The sequence below is a fragment of the Macaca nemestrina genome, chromosome 17, assembly GCF_043159975.1.
Source record: "Macaca nemestrina isolate mMacNem1 chromosome 17, mMacNem.hap1, whole genome shotgun sequence".
Lineage (NCBI taxonomy): Eukaryota > Metazoa > Chordata > Mammalia > Primates > Cercopithecidae > Macaca > Macaca nemestrina.
Genome location: NC_092141.1, coordinates 51,681,139 through 51,700,760, shown reverse-complemented (window position 1 = coordinate 51,700,760; position 19,622 = coordinate 51,681,139). Strand labels below are relative to the sequence as shown.

The 19,622-nt window shown below is 47.7% G+C and overlaps 1 protein-coding gene and 1 long non-coding RNA gene across 13 annotated transcripts in view; one reads left to right on the top strand and one right to left on the bottom strand.

Moving 5' to 3' along the window:
• The window catches only part of LOC105476798 (musashi RNA binding protein 2), a 432,533-nt gene that overhangs the window by 229,195 nt on the left and 183,716 nt on the right, over positions 1 to 19,622 (top strand). The gene's annotated exons all lie outside the window — the stretch shown is intronic.
• Positions 15,916 to 18,987, bottom strand: LOC139359606 (uncharacterized). Of its 2 annotated transcripts, none has more exons than XR_011615715.1 (5): positions 18,926 to 18,987; positions 18,095 to 18,167; positions 16,949 to 17,066; positions 16,218 to 16,380; positions 15,916 to 16,074 (listed from the first exon to the last, which is right to left on the bottom strand). It is a non-coding gene; the product is annotated as an uncharacterized lncRNA (long non-coding RNA). The 2 variants fall into 2 exon arrangements; XR_011615714.1 differs by having other exon boundaries at positions 15,916 to 16,069.

Genomic DNA, 19,622 nt, shown 5'->3' with positions numbered 1-19,622 from the left:
CTCTTCCTCCTCCAGCCTTAGGGTCTCCCTCTAGCACACGCTGTTGGCAGAGCTTACCAGGGAGCTAGGGGCAAATCAAAAATGTATGTGGTTTGCAGGGTCCCAGGTCTAGTGGAGAATAAGTATAAAAGGGTGGGTTTGGAACTGAGAGCTGGTTTTACAAATGGAGAAATGGAGGTACTTTCCCAAGGTCTCTCATACTGGGTGGCAGGGATGGAATCTGAACCTGGGTAGTTTGGCTGCAGAGCCCTTGTTTAACCCTGCCTCAGGCTGTTGGCCAATGGGCTGTTCTCTCTGGCTCTCCTTCCTCCCTGCGACTGTTGCTGGCCTCCGTTAGCAGTTGCTTCTCTTTCCCTGCTCCTCAGGCGGATGCCCTTAGGGCTTCATCCCCTGCATCTTCTCCCTCCACCTCCACCCCTAGCATCACCTTTAGGTGAGTCGGTCCATGTCTGTACCTCCACCCTTGGCTCCTTCTGGGGAAATGCCAAGCTTGGAAGACCAGTGATTTCCTGGACATTTCACCTGGAATGTTCTGTAGATTCCTCAAATATTTCTTCCCCCTCAGAACTCAGTACTATCAGCCTCAATAGCTTCCTTTCTTCTGATTATTTCAGATTCTAAATCTGTTTTTCATTAGACTGGCTTGGTAGTTACCACAGCCTTCTTTGTACACTTCTCCTCTACCCAGTTTATCCAGTAAACTGCGACTAGAGAAGTGTGCCTTAAAAACAACTGTGTTCATGTCATTCCTCTGCTTCCCCGTGGCCTCCGAAGAAAGCTGAGGCTTCTCAGAAAGCACGTGTCTTTATTGCCGAGTGCTTGGACCCTCTGTGAAGCATGCCCTGTGTCCTTTCCCTAGATAGTTCCAGCTTCTCCAGCCCTACTGGGCTACTCATGGCCCTGGCTTCTTCCATCCTCTCTCAGACCACCCATGGTTGTTCTTGTCACTCTCATGTCAGCAATGCCACCATTTCCACCCCATCAGAACTCTTACCTGTGCTCGAAGACCTGATTCCAATGCCACTTGCTCTGTGCAGCCTTCCCTGCTTCTCTCCCAGGGAAACATGGTCTCACCTTTCTATAAACTCCTCTGGGTTTTATCTGTGCCACTCCTGCACAGGCAAGTCCCTCTGCCCACTGGAGGCTGAGCGTTTGAGCAGATTCATGTCTTCTCTGTGTCTGAATTTCCCAGGGTGCCTCGCGTAGGGCCTGTCCCTTAGTGCCAGCTCACTGCATAGCTGAGTGTTTCCAGTTCAAACGTGTGTTCCCAGAGTGGATTTTGTTTCCCATTTAAGAACAGCCTTCCTGTCCAGCCTCACACAGGTTGACCTGGACTAGTCTAGTCTTAGGAAGGGTGGTCTAGGTGTGAAGCCACAGGCCACACTGTTGCTTTCAGCACACGTTTCATAGCGAGGGACAGGGACGTTGCCCTCGGTTATCTCTGTTGGGTTACTTTCATGTCTACTACATTGAGAGTTTTAAATCCTTTTATTTCTAAAGATCGCCTGGTTAACATTTGAAGCTTTCTTGGGTCTGTGTTGGTCTGTCGTTTAATGTTTCTCATTTGCCTGTGTATCTAGAAAAAACAGATTGATTTGCACAGATAGAAACAAAAGATTGTGCAGATGGGAGCTAAGCATGGAAGGGAAGGAATACTGATCTCCCTAATGCATCTTCCGTGCGAGACATGGAGCTGCTCGGGAAGGAAGGGCCCGTGATTCAGACAGTTGGGGAAACGTGCATTCAACAGGCTCCCTTCCTGCAGACCTTCACAAAGCCTTTGATATGTAGTGAAGAGCTTCCTGAATCTCCATCTGTATGCTGAGTTCCTCAGATGAGGTTAATTTGACCACTGGAGTGTGGTTCCGTGGGACCAGTATTCCTTGGAATGTGCTTCGAGAAAAGTTGCCATAAAGACTGTGAGAGTCAAAGGGATAAAGGAAGCAGGAGTTCAGGCTGAGGATGAGCCAGTGACCCCCTGCTCTGGCCATGGAGGGGAGGCCATTACTAGGTGAAGGACAGGAACAAATCTGCACCTGTGTTCTGAGCCCACTCCACTCTTGCAGGCCGAGACTGCCCACACCACACCAACACAACAGATGCAGCTTCTCTGCCTCTCCAGGGAAAGCCTATGGGGTGTTGCAGGGAGGGGGTCTGTTTCTCCAACCAGGCTCATTCCCTCAGTCACCTCCCAAGGATGCAGTGTCAGAATAACAGCTTCTGAAATGAGTTTTCTCCACTCATGCAAATTGCTCTCTGACTTTGAACACCCATGTGAGTAGAAGCGGTGCTTTGGCTGCCTGGTTGGTGAAGGAGGACCATCACAGGGTTATTTTTACCCCTAGCAAATGCAGACAATACCCTCCCTGTAATCAACAGGTTCACAAGTGTTTGTCTGAGAACCAGAAATGAATTTACAAGGGGCTCTCTCCTAGCCTTGTGGAATTGGAGCAGAGATATTGCTTTCTTTTCACTTGAGTTAATCCAAATGAGCTGAGTCTCCTTTCTATAGGGAAGGGCAAAACAAAACAAAAACCTAACCCAGCAAAAACAAGGCTTTCTTACTGCTAAACTGGGCCTCCGAAAATAGTTTGGGTCATTGGAATCATGAAAGAAATGGTGTTTATATAACCTCTGTCTTGGAGAGAACTTGCAAGTGATTTCCTTATGTTTTATGCAAATAATATATGGGATTTGTATTACCCACTTTGTCAAACTCATCTTCCTTGTATGTGTGTTTGGAAAGCTTATTCTTCGGTGATCAGGCTTGTTGTTTTTCTTCCGGATAGGTTGCCTTTTAGACAATAAATTCTGAAGTCTGTTGTTAATTCCGAGCTGGGAGGATATAAGTGGTGGTCCATCCTGAGTGTGGGAAGGAGAATCAGTTTGCAAGAGCTCTTTTATCTCCACTTCCTAGACTTTTTAGTGTCGTTTCGGATATTTTAGTGTATTGTCAGACTTACCGAGAACTTAGTTTGTCCAAAGCTCCTCGAGGGCTGCAAAGATGAACCAAGCTGTCCATGTCCTTGCTGGCAGGGATCACAGAGTCTTGTGGGTGAGAGAGTGACAGATACCATAATACAAGGCAAGTAAGTACTGGGTGCATGCAAAGTGCTTTGGGATTGTAAAAGAGAAAGAGAAAAACCCAGCCAAGTAGGGAGGGGAAGAGCTGCCATTTGAGCTTCACTTGAAGACTAGGCATTTCAGCAGGCAGAGGCAGGCAATATGGCCTAAGCAAGTGAAGTACAGAAGTGGGAAGTGCAGGGGACTTCAGATCACGGGGTGAGGGAGGAGGCTCATTGAGAGAGAAGACCAGTACTATGCTCTGTGGGGCCAGCTCATGAGACCGCAAAGATAATAGCAGCTTTGATGCCAGGCTGGGAATTCTGCCTGCGCTGTTGAGAGCCAGCCGTGTGTTCCACACAGGTGAGTGGCCTGGTCAGATCCTGTTCCTGTGTGCTCCATCCTAGTGGTACCTGGGAGTTGTCATCTCCATGCCTCTCTTTTTTCTGTCCCCACATCTCCAGTTATCAATCTTTCTATTCCACCCTAAAAATACCGCTTGCCTCTCTCCCTAGTTGTATGTGGCCCCCATTTCCTCATCACTCATCCCTCAAGTGACAAAACTCTTCTCTTAACCTTCAGTCTTGGCCTCCTCTGGTCTACCCTTTCCATGCTGCCAGAGGGATGGTTTTAAGCTGCGCTGGCCATGTTGTTCCCCTGCTCAATACCTGGCAGCAGCCCTGTCGTCTCCCCAGGAAAGCCTGAGCTCCTTGGTGAGGCTGATGAGGCCCTCCCAGGTGCAGGTGCGCTCTCCATGCCTCTGCCTTCTCACGCACTTGGCTTTAGCCATACCAGACTGGATGCCCTTCCTCTCTCTCGGCTCTTTAAAAGGACTGTGTCTTCTGCTTGAAACTCTCCCTTTGTGAACTCCCATAGCCATCCCTCGGCCAACAGACATCTGCGCACATGCCAGCTCCCTCCCTCCCCGACCCAGTCTGTTGGGTTGCGCCTCCCTCCTTCTATTCTCATAGTGCTTGGTGCCCGCTCTGTGCACACAGCCCGGTGCTTTATGGTTACTTTTTGCCTGCCTGTCCATCATGTCACTAGAAGGTGAACTCCTCCCAGTGCCTAGCTCTGTGCCAGGCTCATGATAGGACCCCAGGAAATGTGTGTGGGAGGGATTAGAAGGAGAGAGCTGGAGGGAGGAAAACCCATTTGGAGCCCAGGGCAGCAGCCCAAGCCACCTTCATTTGTCCCGACGATCAAGCTGGTCCCAGAGTTGGCCTCATTCCTCCAGAGGGCGGTACTAAGATTACTGGAAAAAACAACCAGGGGGAAGCTCATTGGTATATAACGACACCAGCTCCCTTCTCCTCGTCCCAGGAGGAAATGATATTTCCATACCTCCTAAACATCCGCCTTCTTTCAGCATCTGCGGAAGCTTGCTTGAATAATGAAAGATAATCAGCAATGGTTGAAATTTCCTATCCTTGGGCAGGTCTTTTTTTCCTACTATATTACGTATTTAAATACATAGACATATTTAACCCCACCTACCTTTTGGGCCAAGTGTTTATGAACTAGGAGACTTGTTCTTCCCCTTAGTTTTGGGGGTACAGTGGTGAGGACCTCTCACTTTTCAGAGCCAGAAACGCAGCTTAAAAATGTGTTCAGATCCTGGCCAGGTGCAGTGGCTCACACCTGTAGTCCCAGCACTTTGGGAGGCCAAGGTGGGCGTATCACCTGCGGTCAGGAGTTCGAGACCAGCCTGGCTAATATGGTGAAACCCCGTTTCTACAAAAAATACAAAAAATTAGCTGGACGTGGTGGCGTGCACCTGTAATCTCAGCTGCTTGGGAGGCTGAGGCAGGAGAATCGCTTGAACCCAGGAGGCAGAGGTTGCAGTGAGCCAAGATTGCGCCATTGCACTCCAGCTTGGGCGACAAGAGCGAAACTCCATATAAAAAAAAAAATGTGTTCAGATCCTGCAAAATGACAGCATATTAGAGCTGGTGGTGTGTAGACGCGGTAAGAGGGAAGATCAGATGTGCGGGCAGAGAGCTCCAAAGTACCCTTCCCATGAGTGCCTCTCGGTTGGAGAGGAAACACACTGCCAGGAGCCAGGCAGTGTCCCAAGGCCTTCACTCTCAGCCCATGCCCAGAGATGCAGCCCCCTCATGCTAATTTATGTGTCATCAGAGTCATTAAGGGTCATTAAGAGCCTTGGGTTCTGGTCGCAGCTCTGTTGCCAACTGGCTGAGTAGACTTCCGCAAGCCACATGGTTTCTGGGACCCAGGTAGCCCTCATCTGCCAAAGAAGGGAGTCAGATGAAATCTCCAAGAGTCTATCCTGCTTCCCAGTTCCATGAGTTTATGAAAGATGCAGGGATGTGGTGTTGGTCGTGGGGTCTGATGGAACTTCTCAAGGGAGAACATGCCCCTAAAGAGGCATGTAGCAGCCGGGGAGGGATGGAAGGGGAGTGAGGACTGGAGACTTTGGGGGTCCAGGAGCAGGTGCTCCCAGCTGCTTGTGGCAAGAGAGGAAGAGAGGGAGACACTGAAGAGAAGAGCAGGTCTGCAAGCAAGGAAGAAGCAGCCAAATGGCCCTGGGGTTCTGACCATGAGCTTTGGAATTCCAGAGTGGCCAGGAGGTTCCTGGCACAGCCAGTCCCTCAGTGGACAGAGCCCGGTGGGGCCAGCTGGTACAGCCCAGCAGCTTTCCCAGAACCTCTGTGGGTTGCATGCCTGGGAGGACTCAACCAGCACTGGCTCCTCTTCTTCTGTCCTCAGAAGCATCTCCATCTTAACTCCTCCCTGGCACATGCAGCTCCTTCTCCATTATTTATCAGTAGCAGCATCCATATTAGCCCACTGTGTGCCAGGCACAGTGCCGGACACTGGTGACCCAGACACTGGCGACCCAGACACTGGCGACCCAGCTATCATATGCTATGCATTCTGGCCACCCCCACGACCTGCCGCCCTTCTAATGCGTGTTTACCTTCGGGTTCTTGGAGAAGGGGAGGTCATAACCCAGCTGGAGTGAGGACCCTGAAGGCTTTTACCTCTGCCCTGTGACCCCTCCACTCAGCAGATGATAAAGACTTTGCTAAGAAACAGGACTTGGGGAGAAAGAAGAAAAGCAACAAAGTGGGTTATTTCTAAGTCCAAGTATCTCTAGGTGTTGTACCTCTGTGGACACTGCAAACTAATGTTTTTGTTATTTGAAGGAAGAAGAATTAGGGTGAGCAGGAGGGTGAAGAGAGGGTGGTTGAAAAGTACAGATGTTGGGCTCTATGAACGACTTATGTTTGCTTTAAATTCTCATAGGAGACTCAAAACTAAGAATGTACCTAATGGTAGCAGGCAGTGGACAAAAGATCACAGACCGTGGCTGTCTCCCAGGGCAAGCTCTTTAGTCTCCCTGATCCTGAATTCCCTCATCTATAAAATGGGGATCATCAAGCCTATCTGGAAGGGTTGCACTAGAGATGCAGGTGAAATTGTGGATGTATGATGCCTGCCACCCAGTAGATGCTAATTCTCCTTTCTCTTGCTTATTTAGCAACAGGCTTCCTTTTAGGCCCCATAGAGACCTCTCCTTTGTTCTCTTAAGTCTAATGTGTTTAGATCTATTGTTGACACCTGATGGAATTTGCCAAGTGTCTTGAGGTGGCTACAGTGCCAAAAGGCTTGTCCTTGGCAGGTACCATGTTTCAGTTTCTCAAATCTCCTCTGGCAAGACTTCTGCAGACATCCTCTAATCAGAGTTTGGGGGCTACTTAAATGATTAGTCCCACTGAAGGTAGACCTCTGCTTTGAAAGCGGCCCTCTGTTGTCCAGGAAGGGCTTGTGCATGCCTTTACAAGAGGTCATGTAAAGCATGGATGGGACAGCAGTTGGGTTGGGTTCACTTGTGTGTCCTAGCTCCCGAAGTAAAGGGACTATCCTTGCCAAAGGAGAAATATTTGGAATAAAATACCATGGCTCATGTTTCAAGATATCATAGGCCCAGAAGCGACCATGATCTTCGTGAGATGCCCTGATGTTTTGTTTCTGTGGGGGCACATCATAAAAGAACTTGGGTTAAACATTTTGGCCTGCTCCTCATTTCCCAGCTCCAATCTTCCAGATTTTCTGAATAGCTGACATGCCTTCTGGGGGGAAATTTTGCATTCTCCGCTTCCTCTACCTCTCTTTCTTCCTCTCTGTTTTTTTCTTTTTTAGCCAGGGGCAGCAGCTTAGTACTTGGAACCTGCCACTTAGAATGGCTCAGACTCCTTGGAGCCAAGGGGCATGCTGGCAGTTTCTGCCAAGCACCTGGCCAGGGTTCCGGGGTGGGCAGGATGGATGGGAGGTGTCACACTGCCCCTCGTGGGCCATTGCCTCACAGCTTGCAGCTGTCCTGGCACTGGGATAAAAGGGCTTATCCTTGAGACCTCAGGAGTGTTTCTGCCAAGCGCTCGCATTGGTCAGTTGATTCGGATTCTCCCGTGGTGGGGAGTTACCTGCTTCTTCCTATGTCTGTTTTCTATTACAAGACCTGGCTAGAGGCCTCTCTGAGAGTGCAGTCAGGCGCAGAGCCCGGCAGAGTCGTTGAAGTAGACAGGTCATGGAGTGAATGAGCGAAGGAACTCTGAGATTCTGGGGTGTTAACTCTTGGAATACCCAGATCCTACATAGCTGCAATTCAGCAGAACATTGACCCTGGCAGCTAGAATACTTTTCAGACTAGCTGAGGTCCTGGAAAGCAGCCCAGGAGGACACTTGGGGCAGAGGCAGCCAGCCTGGAGTTCAGCATTTGTGGCTGATAATAGACCTTGGATAAATAGAATATAGACATGTTACATCTCCGGATGCAGAGTTCCTGCAGCCAGGGGGTCTTGACCTTTGGGGGTCCTCTTTGGGAGGGCCTGGGGTCAGATGGGGGTGAACTTGGGCCCGAGTCCATCAGAGAAAATGTGGAGAGTTGGGGCAGAGACCAATGGCTGCCAATCCTCACTTCCAGTTCCTGCCAATCCTCACTTCCAATTCACGAATCATTGCGCCTTCCTGCAGGAGGATGGCCAGCGCCATAATGATGATGATGATGATTTTTTCAAAGCCTTCATGACTGCTCTAATGACAGGCATATGAAGCCACAGTTTGCCTCCTTCCTGCTCTTCATTCAACCTTTCTAGCCTGGCAGCTTTGCCTCAGTTTTCCTCCCTGGATGATGAATCCACAAGTCTGGCCAGAAGGAAGATGAACATTACTCTGCAAGTCATCATTTTGTACTTTTAAAACTTATTTTCTTTCTCTGAGTTCTGTATTAGTGTTGTAATTTGCTCCTGATACCACCTAAATCGTTTGTGATTAAAGCTTTTCTACCTTTTTTTTGTTTAAAAAAAAACAAAACAGATTTGCTGCCTGGAGTTCACGTATTAACAAAGATGAAAAAGATAGTGTCTGACTTATAATGTACTGAATTGCTTAAGTCTTTCATTTGTAATTCTCGACAGTATTCCTCTAGTAAAGCGAGACATCGTTCTGTTGTCGGGGTCTCAGTAATCCCCATGAAAAATGGGGGAAGGATTTGTGAGACATTCTGCATGAGTACTGAAGGTGATGGACAAGTAAAAATCAGGACAATGTAAATTACTCAGTATCTTTCTTCCCCACAATTATTTTCACTGTGACATTACTATATTGGTAAGTCCTCTGGGTCCCTTTAAGGTCAAGAAATCAGGAGATAAAAACCTTGTAGCATTTGACCTGATCAATACTGAGGGTTCTCAAATAGATATCGAAGTCTTTGGCAGCTGATGCTGGATGGGCAAGGGAAAAACATAGTTTTTGATAGGTATTGCAGAAATTTCAGCAGCTGCTGATTACATGGGGCCTCTTTCCCATGTGTCTGATGTGCGGTGTGCCAGTCTGGGGAGGAGTGAGGGACCTCCATTTGGGTTCTCAGTTTTTGTTGTTGTTGGTGTTTGAGATGGAGTTTTGCTCTTGTTGCCCAGGCTGGAGTGCAATGGCACGATCTCAACCTCCACCTCCCGGGTTCAAGCGATTCTCCTGCCTCAGCCTCCCGAGTAGCTGGGATTACAGGCACCCGCCACCACACCCAGTTGATTTTTGTATTTTAGTCGAGACGGTGTTTCACCATGTTGGCCAGGCTGGTCTCAAACTCCTGACCTCAGGTGATCCACCTGACTTTGCCTCCCAAAGTGTTGGGATTATAGGCGTGAGTCACCACATCCAGCCTGGGTTCTCAGTCTTTTGTGGAATATCTTTGTTCTTCCTCCATTTTCCATCGGTTTTCCACTTTGGGGAGATGAGAATTCATTAAAACAGAGTGAGCCAGTGTAGGATGGGGTAGGGAAATGAAGCCCACTGTAAACTCTGTGGGTGCTGAGAAACCTCAGGCTCCTAGGTAAAAGGAGAAAATCCAAGGTGATTTTCCAGACACTGCTCAACTGTGCCACTAGAATTCTGAGTTCTGGCCAGTGGGCTCTAAAGGTCAGGTAGGCACCTTGGAGACCTGAGGAGCAACCATCTTTGCTTCATATTCTACCTGTGGTTGCTTTTCAGCAGTTTTGGGAATGGGAGCTTCAGGGCCTTTTATGTCCTTTGCATTGTCTGAAGAAAGGTAAAAGGAGCGATTGCTGTTACACTAGGGATTTCTGATCTGTCTCATGATAAAATCTGGTTGCATAGTTGATCTTCAGCAAAAGAGGAAGTGATTAATGAAATTGCTGTCCTCATCTGCCACCTCCCCATCCTTTTATTCTTTGGTTTTTAAGTGTGGTGAAAATATCAATAAAGAGGCTGGCCATTCTGGTCCCAGTCAATGAACACTTGCCATGGGATAGTCCTTGCCCGGTGGAGATCCAGCCCACACGGGCACCGTTGCATTGCCTGTGGGTCATAATGTTTTAAGGAAATTCTATTCAGTTGCCCTCTGAGTCCCTCCAACTAGATGAAGGCATTCCAGATCACAGGGGAGGCGGGAAACAGTCTTGAGCTGCGGGTTGATCTTGTCTCCTAGTCACAAGAAAGAATATTAGAGATCGGATCATCTCATCTGCCTGTGGTCATTATTACTAAAACCTTCTTCAGCGGCCCAAACCGCAGTAGGAGGTACGCCCTGCTCTTCCTCCTCTTGGGGCCATTTTCATGTGGGCGTGAAAATGATTGACAGGCTGTGAAGTATCTGTCCCAGCATCACCCAACACTGAGGTAGGCAGAGCAGGTAAAGTTTTAATTCCCATGATACAGATGAAAAAACTGGCCCTGTGCAGAAGTTAAGTGGTTTGCATGAGCCTGGGAGCTGGCACTGCAGGACAAGTCTACCTGCTACAGACGAAGTGCTCTTGGCCCCTCGGGGTTCTGCCTCTGGTCACTCTCTACATAGCAGAAGCTCCACTGGCTCTTTTGTCTTCACAACCACTGGGTGCGATAAGGCAGTGAGGGTTATGACGATACCCGTTTTCACAGATAAGGAAACAAGGCTCAGAGAGGTTAAACAACAGAGTCCTAATTCCTCTTGTTGGACAATTCATTTTGTTATATTTCATTCCCACCCTCTGCGGTACGGGAGACGCATTAAAATATAGTATCCTGATTTTTAAAGAGAAGGTAACATTAAGGCCAGGAGGTTTGTGATATGCCCAAGTTCACTGTGGGCTTCTGGACTCCCATGCCCAGCAGCCTCCATGATGCAGAAGTGTCCCACAAGAGCCTAGTGTTTTGATTCTTTTTTGGTGCCAGGAGACAGACTATGGACCTGGAGTGGGTTTGGGGGCTGGAGAAGTAGAGGAGGTGGAGTTTCTAGCAGAGGCGTATATTGTGGTGGTAATAAGACCAATAACTACATAAGGACCTGCGTTTGGTCTTAGCAGTGAAAATTGCATCTTTAGCCTTATAGGGAATGTTGTTTTCGTCCATAAAATAACCTGCTTTGAGCACCTCTGTTGTGCTGGGCACCATTCCAGTTGCTTTTGCATCTGCTCTTTAATTTAATCCTCTCAGCAATGCTAGGAAGTAGGTATCTGCCTCTTTTTTCCTCAGTTGAGGAACTGAGGCTCGGTGAGTTGAAGAAACTTGTCCCGGACCACACACCTGGTCCATGGCCGTGCCACGTGGTCATTCAGCAAACGCTGAACACATGCTGTGTGCCAGGTACCATGCCGGGCACCAGGGATAAATCAGTGAACAGAACAGAAACAAATCCCGGTCATGACAGAACTCAAGTGGAGAGACATAGGATAAACAGCAAATATACCAAAAAAGAAAATTACATAGCACAATTAGAAAATGGTAGGAGCCACTTAAATAAAACAACAGTGAAACACAGTGTAAAGGAGATTAGGAAGTACCTGGAGTGGGTTGTAATTTTACATCAGCTGGCCAGGCTGGGCCGCAGGGAGAGGGCTTGGAGGAGGTGAGGGAGTGAGCCCTACAAGATGTCTGACCTGACACTGTCTCCTCAGAAAGAAAGGGAAGCCCAGCAAGTGGGAATGACTTGGCCAAGGTTACCCACTGAGTTAATGTCCAAACTGGGTCAAGAACCGAGGGATCCTCACAGCTGCCTTAGAAAGCTTCACATGGGCCCGGCATGGTGGTTCACGCCCATAATCCCAGCATTTTGGGAGGCCGGGGCGGGTGGATAACCTGAGGTCAGGAGTTCGAGACCAGCCTGACCAACATGGCAAAACCCTGTTTCTACTAAAAATACAAAAATTACCTGGGCGTGGTGGCGCACGCCTATAATCCCAGCTACTCAGGAGGCTGAGGCAGGAGAATCACTTGAACCCAGCAGGCAGGGGTTGTAGTGAGCCGAGATTGCACCACTGCACTCCAGCCTGGGTGACAGAGCGAGACTCCGTCTCAAAACAAAACAAAACAAAACAAAAAAAAGAAAGCTTTACTTGGCTTCTCTCTATCCTCTGAACATCTCTGACCTGGCTCTCTTGTTAAGTCAGTCTCTGTGTCCAAGTCTCCATGTCTGCCTTCCAGCCTCTTCCGCAGCCTTCAACCCTTGTGGCATTGATTCCTGGTGCTCCCACTCTAGCCCCTAAACCTTCTCTGTCCTCAAAAGTCCCATATGTCTTCTCTCTTCAGATAAACATACATCTCTTCACCCCAGCATCCCAGCGCCCTGAGTGAGGAATTAATGCTTTTTTATTTGAAGAGATCGGCTGCTGTCATTTTTGATATCTTCTGTTTTTGTATGCGGGAACGCAGAGCACAATTAGAATACAGTTATATATCCTCATAGTTATTAAAGCTTGGATTAACATGACATAAAGTTTTGTCTAGGGAGTCTTTTGCTATGGCTCAGGGAGCATTTTTTGTGACAGTAATAGGCTACAGTTAATATACTTGAATGATACTAGAATCTGTGTTATAAGGCAGAACAAAAGGGGTTTATCTGAAGCTGAATTACAAAGGTGGAATTATCACTGCGAATGATCCACAGAGATCTGGGGCTTAATTATTGTCGCTTGTGTCATTTCGGCATAATACGGGTAGTTACCGGAGCAGAGCAGAAGTGCGGGAGGGCCAGCCTGTCAATCACCCGGTGGATGCCAGGACTCCCACCCCTTACGCTTAGCACCACGCTGGCCGTGTGCCCTATGGAGCCATGGGAATGGATCCCTTTGGTCATCTGTGGCTACGTGGTACTTTCAGGTTTTTTAATGTTTTAATGACTCCCCTGTCCTACCTCCAGCCTAGTCTCCCTCTCCCCATTTAGGTCATTTGCCCTCTTGGCCCCGTCAAACCTTCCAGGAGGCTGATGAACGGTCTCATACACCGATGGCATTTTCTCAGCCCGGTGAGGCCACCACCACCTTTCAGAGCCTAATTGTTTTGACAAGCGGAGGAGGCAAGCTAATGTGCTCTGTCAGCCATTTGGTCACATTTGGTCAAAGCCAGGTGTCTGGTTGCAAATAGGTGCACTCAGGTAAACCACATCCCCCTGTGCTCCGGGAGGACAGATCGCGCAGGAGGCGGGAGTGCTGCGCGCAGCCCTTCCCCATCCCTGGCTCCAGCGCGCTCATTCTCCTCCCTACTCCCAGTCAAGTCCAAGGGTGAAGGATGGAAACAAGACAGTTCAGCACCTGAACAGGGCAGGGCATCCAAAGGCTTTTAGAAATGCTGTTAGATTTATAGGGACCATCATCCTCTTCTTACTATTTTTATTATCATTTTTCATTATCCACCTGCCAGGTATACAATTACAACTTGTTTTGTTGGTGGCTAAATTCAGCTGTCCTCCTCGCCTTACTGTTAACCAAGAGAAGTATGGCCATTTTAAATGGCCAAAGTGTTTCTATTGGACCCTTTAACTTTTTTTTTTGAGATGGAGTTTCACTCTTGTTGCCCAGTCTGGAGTGCAATGGTGCAATCTCAGCTCACTGCAACCTCTGCCTCCCGAGTTCAAGCGATTCTCCTGCTTCGCCTCCCGAGTAGCTGGGATTAAAGGTGCCTGCCACCACGCCCAGCTAATTTTTGTATTTTTTGTAGAGTCAGGGTTTCACCACATTGGCCAGGCTAGTCTCAACCCCTGACCTCAGGTGATCCACCTGCCTCAGCCTCCCAAAGTGCTCGGATTACAGGCATGAGCCACCGCACCCAGCCTATTGGACCCTTTTAAATGTGGCTTTTTCTGCCAAACTTGTTTTCTGAGAGGTCATTGCGCTGGTGCTTTTTGAAAAGCTACTCTGAGTGTAAAGCGAGGAAAGGGAACAGGTCTTTGGCAGGCGGCTGTGTGTGGCGGGAAGTGAACCGGGAAGGTGCTGGGTGTGGTCTCCTCCCACCCTCCAGCAGTGCTAGGGAGCTGCACTTGTTTGGGAACAGAGAGGTTCAGGAACGTCGAGTCTTTGTCAGGTTTATGTGGCTGGAAAATCAAAAAGACAACTACGTCTTTCTACGTCTGAAGGCCATGTTTTTCAGCTAGACCTGTACCTTTTTTTAAAGTATGGTCTTCTAAATACCTCGTCAGAGATGACTTTGGACCCTTATCCAAAATGAAGATTCCTGGGCCCCACCCCAGAACGACTGAAACACGCTCGCTGAAGGGGCAAGCAGCTTGGGCTGGGCATTTAACAAGTCACCAGGTGTGACGGATGCACACACAGGTAGTTGGGGGCCACTGCACTGTCCGGACAAGCTGACGACAGCTCCAGCCCTGGTGTTCCCATGGAGGCCTAGGGATTCGTTTGAACACCACATGTCCCCAAATACTCTTCATACCAAGAGAGCTGGTCCTTGGTACATTATACCCTACTGGGCTGGGGTAACAGAAAGTGGGAGGAATGACCTCAAATTAAATGAGAGCCAAAGGGAACATGTGGGATTTTCTTCATATCTCCCATTTAATAAATGAGAGAACTGAGCCTGCAAGTGAGAGAATTCCGTGCTGAAGGACATACGTTCAACACAGCAGATCTGGGCCTAGTAGCTGTTACCCCAGCTACCCTTAAAAAGTAAATATCCATCACCAATTGCCTTCTTATTGCTGCGATGATTTAAAAGAAGAGTTGGTTTTAATTAGAATAAACGTGGTATTTTTCTTGCTGCAACAAGGCCTTCAAACGGGGAAAAAAATCTCAATACCCCAATTATGCCAAAGCATTCCCAGTCCTATCCAGGAGTAATTAAAAAATACAGCTGACGCTTGTTCTCTTGCTTGTTTTTAAATGAATAGCTAAGTATCTGTCAAGATGATGAGGGCCTAGGCTGCTGACGGCTTTACCATCTCAGTTTGCTCCCAGGAACCACAGAGATGAGAACACGAAAGTTGTTGTTTTGAACTGTGAGGCACCTGGCTACCCCAGGCACACGCATTTTGTGGTTGGTGGAGATCGTCTCCCCAATCCCAGTACCAAAAGGTGGGATGGAAGGCCAGGCTTCATGTCCACATTCTTATGCTTGGAACACATCGCTTCTTTCCCCATGGGCAGCTGAAGTGGCTTCTTCCGGTGCTGTGCAGGGAACTCAGCTTCTCTGCAGTACCCAGCGTGTTTTGAGGATCGTTGGGTAGAATTAGCTTGGCTTTGTTGGGGGAAATCCCCTAGTTGCAATTCACTTTTTAATTAGTTCATGGAACCTTTATTTCTAAAAGATGCCGCCAAGTGAATTGAGAAGTCATTTTACATATTGACACCATCCATTTGGTGACAATTGACTTTTTTCCCTCAAGCTAAGGGCAAAGCCAGACACAGTGGCTAATGCCTGTAATCCCAGCACTTTGGGAGGCCAAGGCGGGTGGATCATCTGAGGTAAGGAGTTCGAGATCAGCCTGGCCAACAAGGCACAACCCCCTCTATACTAAAAATACAAAAATTAGCCAGGTGTGGTGGTGCATGCCTGTGATCCCAGCAACTCGGGAGGCTGAGGCAGGAGAATTGCTTGAACCCGGGAGGTGGCGGTTGCAGTAAGCTGAGATTGTGCCACTGCACTCCAACCTGGGCAACAGAGTGAGACTCTGTCTTAAAAAAATAAAAGAAAGGCAGCTAAGGGCAATTCTGTATGCATTCTTCTCACCCCACCCACAACACACATACTTTTCTAAAGACAAAATCAAGGGCAGACTTGAAAAGGAAATAATCATAAAAGTTATGATAGCATTTGGAGTTCTTAATATTTACCCATCAGTTTACAGCATGTTTTTATATATGTGGTGTTCCAGTTATCTATTGATGCATAACAAATCACCCAAAAACTTGTTGGCTTACAACAACGGCAATCATTATGTTATTTCTCGTGGTTTCTATGGAGCAGGAATTTGGGCGGGACTCAGCTGAGTGGTTCAGGCTGGGAGCATCTCATGAGGTTGCAGTCAGACATGAGGTTGCAGTTCTAGTGGCTGTAACTAGCACAACAGGGGCTGACCAAGCATCTCTCTCCAAGGGATCTCAGGACTTCTCCCCATGGTGTTTCTGCATGAGCTGGTTTGAGCTTCTTTACATCATGGCTGCCTCAGGCAGTCAGACTCCTTATACAGCAGCTTAGGGCTGGAGCACCAATGTTTCCACAGACAAGGCAGAAGCGTGTTCACTTTTTTTTTTCTTTTTACCTAACCTCAAAGGTCAAACAACACAAGTGAGTCTCAAATTCTCAACTAGAATGAAGGGGAGGGGACATAGAGCTCACCTCTGGATTGGAGGCGTATTGAGCTCCTATCATAGAGAGCATGTGGCATCGGGGAGATATTATGGAAATACCTTAGGAGAATGCAGTCTGCCACATGTGGTCACTCTCAGACACGCTCAGGAGGGGTAGGCGGTCTTATTATCCCCATTTTACAAACTGGAAACTCAAAGCCAGAGAGGCGAAGTAATTCGCCTGCGGTCACTCAGATCCTAAGTGGATATTAGAACTCATATCCTGAGGGATGTGAGGAAAGGGGAAAGAAGGCAGCACCAATTAGCTTGTCCAGGTGACATTTGGGGGCAGGTGGGACTTGGTGGCTCTATACCTCAGATCTCTCTTTGGCGCTGTATGAAATGAGTTGTGGTTTTTTTTTTCTCTCTCTCTCTCTTTCATATAGACTCTTGGGTGCAGGGAGGCAAGAGCCAGGTGGAGTGGACTGGTAAGAGGAGGAGCGAGCTCTGGAGGAAGACGGTGGACAGTTGCCCGCTTGGTCGAGCAGCTGATTTTTTACAACCACTGTCAGGAGAGGAAGGGCCACCCGGGTCTGTAGGTTGTGTGTGTTGACCAGACTTTACCCAGAGCACTGTCCTGTCTCTTCTGAAGACCAGGGCACTCAATGAAGGACAAGTCCAACTGTGGCCTTTAAATTAGAAGACTAGCCAGGTGCGGTGGCTCACACCTGTTATCACAGCGTTTTGGGAGGCTGAGCCAGGCCAATTGTTTGAGCTCAGGAGTTTGAGGCCACCCTGTCTCTACCAAAAAAAAAAAAAAAAAAAATTAGCTGGGGCATGGTGGCGTGTACCTGTAGTCCCAGCTACTTGGGAGGCTGAGGTGGGAGGATCATTTGAGTCCAGGAGGTCAAGACTGCAGTGAGTTATGACTGTGCCACTGCAGTACAGCCTGGGTGACAAAGTGAGACCCTGTCTCAAAAAACAGAAAAAAAAATCACCAATATGATTAATAATAATAATAGCAGCATCAAGAGCCTGTATTTCCTGTGTGTTTCCATGTGTGTAAATGCTCTGTCACACCATCTCATTTCACCTCATTTCATTCCCCCATAAAGAACATTCTGTTAACTGGGGTTCAGAGGGTAACTTGTTCTACCACTCGCCCAAGATCACCGTGTGGTTCCTGAGTGTAAGGTGTGAAGCCGAGTCTCTGTGGCCCTGGGGCCCGAGCCCTCAACTACCCTGGTAGGGTCCAAGCTGAGCACTGCAGGGCCTTAGTCTAGAGGAACGGCTTGACTAAGGACATCTGCAAGAGAGTTTGCTGTGTTGAGCTGAGCCCCTCTGCCAGACGTGTCAAAACAAATGCTTTTGTGTGTTTACTGCCTCACACGCTCAGCCAGAAGCTCCTGTTTTATCATCTGCTTTAGACTGAGGGGAAGAGCCTTCATCAATAAGGACCTGACTCACTCTTCATCCCATAGCCCTGGGCCAGGCCCTGTTAGCTCTTAAGAAGGCAGCTTAGCCCTCAAGAGTGGTCCTGCCTCCAAGCTGCCCCCACCCCAGCCCTGTAGGTCTGTGCACAGAATATTGTTAGATTGATTTTTCCAAGTCATCTCTCTCAGTGCCTAAAACAGATTCTGGCATGCTCAGGGAAGTTCTTTAGAATGACCAAATGAACAGTACATGTTCTGATTCATCTCCCCTCACTACTGTCAGGGTGAAACCAAGTTCAGCCATTGGCAATGAGACAGACCTAGAATAGCCCCCGCTCCTGGAGATTTTATTCACAGACCCTTCAGGAGAGCCTGCCCTTATAGACACAGTCATTACATGTCTTGGGTTTTTCAGGAAGATTTAGATTTTCTGTGTCAGATGATATATTTAAGATAACTCCAGTCACTGTGTAGCCCTGCAGGACAACGATTTATTACAGGTCTATTTCAATTTTTGAAACTTACAGTAGAGACAGTTGCTAAGTTCAAGCCCTCAGAGCTCACCTCCGGGTTGCATAGCCAGTTTCTAGGAGGGTCCTGGGTTTCAAGAGCAGGAGATTCCCCTCATCCTCCACTCCTGGGGTATAGGCAGATACAGAGTACAAGGTTCAGAAGGGCCCACCAGCAATGTGGGGCTCTCCAAGGGTCTTTTAGGAAGGAGACCCCAGGGGAGAGAGAATGAGTTGGGGCAACCAATAGGAAAAGGGCTAAGAATCACGTTAACATTTATGAAATGGTCCACTTGCACCTGGCATTTCACACTTGACACCTGGTTCTTTACCACATTAAAAGATGGGTTTAACTTTTCTCATCTTACAGGTGATGTGGTGCAGAGTTTAAGAGCATGGGCTCTGGGGTCCACTGTTGGGTTTAAATCCAGGTTCTTCTCCTCATAAGCAGGATGAATTTAGCCAAATTGCTCAGCCCTCTGGATTTCAGTTTCCTCACTGATACATGGAGATGATGATAATAGTGCCTCCTTTGAAGGTCTAATGTGTGAATTGAACTAGATAGCTTTGTGAAATGCCCGGCATAGTGTCAGATCTACAGTAATTGAGTATAAGAATTAGCTGCTATTATTATTGTTGTTGTTTGAGGGATACAGACAGGGATGACGAAGGTGACTCTGAGATATATTAAATCACCACTCATCATTCTGCCATGCAGGAAGGTCTGGGTTGTAGATTTAAGCCTTCTAGCATCTAATGCTGGGTCACTACTGTGATCAGAGGTCCTGATGAGGCTGTGTGTGTGTGTGCGTGTAGAGGCGCATGTATTGGGAGCCGGCCACCCTCCCTTCCCCAGCACCATTACATACCCAAGCTCTACTCTCACCTTACAGCCCACCCTCCATGGCCCCAAAGTGGTCTTGGGAGCAGATGCACAGCTGGTAGATTGGGTCTGGGCTCTGGCTTGCTCACCAAGCCCTGAACTTCTGTTTATGACTAATTGCTTTGTTTGTTCTGTATGAGACAATTTTTTTTTTTCAGTGATTTACTCCTCTTTGTAATTAGGTGTAGTGATTAGAATCTTGTTCCTATTACAATGGAGTTTTCCTTTTAATTCATGCACATTCTCCAGGCCTATCTCCGTCTGTTCCATTGATTGTCCCCAATTGGCTTTTCCCAAGCTATCATATAAATCACAGTTCAGGGGTGACTTAGAGACTGATGTGAGTCCAAGGAATGAAAGAGAGCTGATGGGGAGTTTTGTTATATTCAGCTATGCAATAGTGATACATACTTAAGGATGAAGTCTCAATAAATCAGGGCACAAGGAGTTGGCAAATTAGTAAGTGTTCTTTACTATATCTTCTGCATGTACTTTTTTTTAAATTAAAAGTATCATTACACACACATATACATTTTGCTAGGAAAAGGTCTGAAAAATAAACACTGAAATGTTAACAGTGGGTGATTTGTATTTTCTTCTCTTTGCTCATAGGCAGTTTCTGCCATGTATATATAATACATGTATTAAAAAATAAGAGGTTTTGCAAGCCCTCCTTTATAACAGAAACAGCACATTTGTC